Here is a 6,000-nt window from a genome sequence, read left to right as displayed (position 1 = left end):
CGAGATCAGAGGTTTTCATATAAGCTATGCACGTTGACTAGCCACGCCCCCAAGTGAGCTCAGAGATCGTGTCAGCAAGTAGGAATGCCCCTTTTACCAGAGTGCATAAAAAGCCTTGACAACGAAATTTACATTCGACCAGAAAGCGTGGAGACGGTAGTCCACACGTTTAAAATGGTTAGAACTTTGAATCTCAACCCGAGGAGAAGAAGATAAACTCACTAGACCAGAACATTGCCAGTCTGCAGCTGTGCTTGAAAAGTGATCTAGAACTTTGACTAACCACAAGAGGTGGGAAGGAGAAAATCCCATCTCAGACAATCACTGGTGCATCTGAGTTTCTGTTCTATTTGAACACTCCACTCCAAACCAGGACAACAAAGAAGAAGAACATTTTGACCTCTGGTGGACAAGCAGAGCCTTACACCGAAACGGGACACTAAAACCGACCCCTTCCAATAGAAGGATTGATTGGTTTCAACGGAGAGACGACGAACAAAGACATCTACATGTAAATACATTCATGACCCAAACGGGCGGTGGTTTGTGACAAAAGTATTATGATTACTTTGAGGGTAGCTTCCAAATGTATCAACGATAAGTTGATTCTCTCTTTGTCTCTTTTAAACATATTGATAGGTAAAGACCTTTTAGAGTTTAATTCGGGAGATGGTAACTCTATAAACATCTTATTCCGTGGTGCCCCAAATCCTAATGAGTTAATTGTAACATTATTAATTTAATCGAGTAACAATTAAACATAGTTAGTTGATTTGATAAATAACAGTCATCATATTAATGAAAGTCACATCACGACAGTGGAAACCAAACTGCCAGGCTGAACAGCATTAATTTGAATGGACAGCTAATCCATTAATAGATAGCAATCTTTTAATTCCGGTGAAAGTAGAAATATTGACTAAATAACAACATGTCAATGCTCACATCATGATAAGCAATATGTGTACTCACAGATGATGCCACTTTTAAGGCTCCAAAAAGAAGGATGGCTATGGATTGTGGCGAGCTTGTACATCGTCGGTGTCATTGAAAAGTAGCTAGCCTAGTGTATTGATAGTGATACTAAAGAGTAATTTCTGGATCTCGTAATTCTTTTAATAATTATTTTAATTTGTCATAGTAGAAAAGTGTTAACATATAAAACTTTAGCTGTTTCCCCCAATGTAATTATAATTGTGCATACAATACTAATTTAACATTGTGCACAATGCAAGACTATTTAAAATATTGATTATGTTTTAAACACAGCGTTTTACCGTATACTTTTATTTTGAAGGCCAAATCCGAAAACTGGAAGTATTAGGCCTAGATTAAATCATTTCTATCAGCCTAATCGAAGTGTAGATTACATCTGTGGTCCTCTGTAGCTCAGCTGGTAGAGCACGGCGCTTGTAACGCCAAGGTAGTGGGTTCGATCCCTGGGACCACCCATACACAAAAAAAATGTATGCACGCATGACTGTAAGTCGCTTTGGATAAAAGCGTCTGCTAAATGGCATATTATTATTACATCTCACATTCCAGTGTTCAAACTTATTAACAAGGCTGCATGGAATTTCTCTTAATGCTACTCTGTGCAGCCAATGGCAATGTCCACTTTAGGTACAGTTGCGGACAATTATATTGACACCCTTGCACTTTTCTTAAATAATTCCCTATTTCTTCTTAAATAAATTGAAATTGAAAAACAACTTTTGGTCTCCACACGTTGTAATTGGATTTTCAACATTGCAGAACCAGATTTATTTTCGTAAACTTAAGTTTACCATTTTTATTTGGAAAATAAAGACAAATGGCATGGACAAAATTATTGGCACCCCAGAGCTAGTACTTGGTTGCACAGCTACTTGGTTACACAGCCTTTGGCAAAGATAACTGCAGACAATCCTTCTTGCAGCCATCAATGAGCTTGCTGTATCTTTCTACTGGCAATTTGGCCCACTCTTCAGCAGCAAACTGATCTAATTCTTCAATGTTTTAGGGGTGCCCTCCACCAACTGCTGTTTTCATCTGTTGCCATAGGTTTTGGATGTGATTAAGATCTGGACTCTTCGCCGGCCACTCCAGAACCGTCAAGCACCTCTTCTTTATTCTAGCTCCGAAGATCCGCTAGCACGCTAGCTAATTTAAGCTAACGAATTGCCATTGTCATTGCCTTCTGTGTTAGCATTCTAGCTGGCTCCGTTTTGTAACTTAGCTTGTTTTTGTACAGAATTTATCTAGCTCGTTTGAGTGTTTAGATAGTCTTATTAGTAGATAATATGCTTCTGGAAACGTTTTATGTGTGCGTAGTTTTTTATTTTGTGCCATATTTTCTGTCAAGTTAAATATATATTTTCCTTCTCATCTCCTTTGGCTAGCAATCTTCTATATTAGCTTGTGATTGGAATGTAGGCCTAGTCATGTTATTCAGTCCTATTTGTATTGTTTATATTCATGTCATGTGAATAGAAAAACATTTTGTATCTAATAAAAAAATAAACGTTTTAATAGAAATGAATGCAATTCACGTGTTGTTACGCTAGCTCATTGATATGCTATAGCCCATTCAAATACAGGCATTTTTATTCTGAGACAGTGGGCCTCTCTTCAGAGAACATCAAGACAACTGCAATTTACAGGTTGTAATGCAACAAAATAGGAAAAACGCCAAGGGGGATGAATACTTTTGCAAGGCACTGTACACTACCGTCCAAAAGTTTGGGGTCACTTAGAAATGTCCTTGTTTTCGAAAGAAAAGCTTTTTTTTTGTCCATTAAAATAACATCAAATTGATCAGAAATACAGTGTAGACATTGTTAATGTTGTAAATGGCTATTGTAACTGGAAACGGCTGATTATTAATGGAATATCTACATAGGCGTACAGAGGCCCATTATCAGCAACCATCAGTCCTGTGTTCCAATGGTACGTTGTGTTTTCTAATCCAAGTTTATTATTTTAAAAAGGCTAATTGATCATTAGAAAACCCTTTTGCAAGTATGTTAGCACGGCTGAAAATGGTTGTGCTGATTAAAGAAGCAATAAAACTGGCCTTCTTGAGACTAGTTGAGTATCTGGAGCATCAGCAATTGTGGTTTTGATTACAGGCTCAAAATGGCTAGAAACAAATAACTTTCTTCTGAAACTCGTCAGTCTATTCTTGTTCTGAGAAATGAAGGCTATTCCATGCAAGTAATTGCCAAGAAACTGAAGATCTCGTACAACGCTGTGTACTACTCCCTTCACAAAACAGCGCAAACTGGCTCTAACCAGAATAGAAAGAGGAGTGGGAGGCCCCGGTGCACAACTGAGCAAGAGGACAAATACATTAGTGTCTAGTTTGTGAAGAGGCAACTCCGGGATGCTGACCTTCTAGGCAGAGTTGCAAAGAAAAAGCCATATCTCGGACTGGCCAATATTAAGAAAAGATTAAGATGGGCAGTCTGAGATATGGCTATTTCTTTGCAACTCTGCCTAGAAGGTCAGCATCCCGGAGTCACCTCTTCACTGTTGATGTTGAGACTGGTGTTTTGCGGGTACTATTTAATGAAGCTGCCAGTTGAGGACCTGTGAGGTGTCTGTTTCTCAAACTAGACACTCTAATGTATTTGTCCTCTTGCTCAGTTGTGCACCGGGGCCTCCCACTCCTCTTTCTATTCTGGCTAGTACCAGTTTGCGCTGTTCTGTGAAGGGAGTAGCACACAGCGTTGTACGAGATCTTCAGTTTCTTGGCAATCAATTAGCCTTTTAAAACGATAAACTTGGATTAGCAAACACAACGTACCATTGGAACACAGGACTGATGTTTGCTGATAATGGGCCTCTGTACGCCTATGTTGATATTCCATAAAAAATCAACCGTTTCCAGCTACAATAGCCATTTACAACGTTAACAATGTCTACACTGTATTTCTGATCAATTTGATGTTCTTTTAATGGACAATTTTTTTTATTTTCTTTAGAAAACAAGGACATTTCTAAGTGACCCTAAACTTTTGAATGGTAGTGTACCTCTGATTTATTCTCAATGTATAATCTTCACTCTGAGTTGTGTGCTTGTCTTAATTGTGAAATGTTCCCACTTGTATATTGCACTGTAGTAAACTTGAAAGTATTTGGCATTTACATTGTAATATGAACAGCTTCATTTTACAGCCCTCTTACCCCGTACCTACCCTGTAAGTGTGAAGGTGGTATCATGTAACAACAGGGTAAGATCATAGACAGATTTGCTGTTGTCTTTATGGGATCTACCTGGAAACAGACACCACTTCATTTTACAGCCCTGTTACAACATACATAATTAGTAACTACAGGAAAATTACTTGTGTATACACAATAATTAGACTAAATCATAAAGAGCGTTAGTTGACCTGCAAGTATTTACATGGTACTAGCAACGGCTTCATTTTACAGCTCTCTTACCTTGTACCTACCCTGTACGTGTGAAGGTGGTACCATGAAACAACATGGTAAGATCACAGACAGATTTGCTGTCATCTTCATGGGTTGGAATCATCCAATGTGGTGGTATTTCACAAGTAAATACGTTGTATCTACCTGGAAACTGACACCACTTAATTTTACAGCCCTTTTAATACAAACATACAAGATAACTAATGGCAAAGTACATAGAAACAACATGAGAGAATAACAATGTCAGGATGATTGACTTGAAGGTATTAATGTGGTAAGAACATGGTAATAAATAAATAAAATATCTGCAGATGTTGTTACTAGATATTTACATAATAACTACCTTGTACTTACTTATAAGGTCTTCAATATTTACCTTTGGGCAAAAGGGTAATGCTATATCATTACATTTTGTTATTTTGTATTTACTAATTAAGTATGTAGTACTTACTTGCTTGGTTCCTAGGAAGTATGTTTGGGACTAAATTGTTACAATGTGTTTACTTTTTGTTACTAGGTATTTACCTTGTTAATACCTAGTAATTACCGGGCTGTAAAATGAAGGGTTATCGCTAAATCCAAAGACTCATGCACCTTACAACACACAACTGCTGGCATTTCACCACTGCACTATTCTATCTATTTATTACCAAGTATGTTTACATAACAGTTGAACACTTTCCATGACTACACAGTACTTCATTCTTCATTTGGATCCCAATTAGGAAAAATATTCAATTTGGTCATACTGTATCTTTGTAAGTCATTTTTTATGTGAGTTTTCCATGGTCTGTCTTCCTGGAAATCTAAAAGAGAACAGTTTAGCAAATAAACGTAAAAGTACAATAATGATGCCTATATGCTAGATAAAGAATGCACAAATATTGTTTCTCATAAGTTTGTTGCCCACACAAACTTCCCTTATTTATATATGATTTTTTGTTGGGTTGTAGGCCCCCCTCTTTCAATAACATTTCTGAGTACTCTGTAGGTTTACACACTTAGCTTTGGGACACAACATTGTGATTCTGTGCATTGGTTGGACTCCCTGAGTTGTGCACTGCTGGCTACACCCAAAAAAACGTTCCCGTCAACAAAGGTATATGTACAGTATAATCTCAGTGAAATCTGACCCTCTCTATTAAATAAACGTCAGAATCCAACTTCTGGTTTAACTGCACCTGCTGTGTAGACAGTGCTAGATTTCATGGTAGAAAGTTTCACGTGAAGTGCGTGGTCAAATGTGATCCTGCTGTCTAACGCAGCAGAAATATGGTGTGGTTCAACAAAAGTTGGATTCAGACATTTATTTGATAGTGAGGGACACATTTCACTTTAAGTAGAGTTCCTAGAGATTATACGTACACTATACAGTACCAGTTAAAAGTTTGGACACACCTACTCATTCATGGGTTTTTCTTTATTTTTACGATTTTCTACATTGTAGAATAACAGTGAATACATCAAAACTATGTAATAACACATATGGAATCATGTAGTAACCAAAAAAGTGTTAAACAAATCAATATATAATTTATGTTTGAGATTTTTCAAAGTAGCCGGGCGCATGCACACTGACTT

This window comes from Coregonus clupeaformis, chromosome 31 (genome assembly GCF_020615455.1).
Source record: "Coregonus clupeaformis isolate EN_2021a chromosome 31, ASM2061545v1, whole genome shotgun sequence".
Taxonomy (NCBI): domain Eukaryota; kingdom Metazoa; phylum Chordata; class Actinopteri; order Salmoniformes; family Salmonidae; genus Coregonus; species Coregonus clupeaformis.
The sequence above is the reverse complement of the archived record's forward strand: the minus strand, read 5'-3'. Positions refer to the sequence as shown.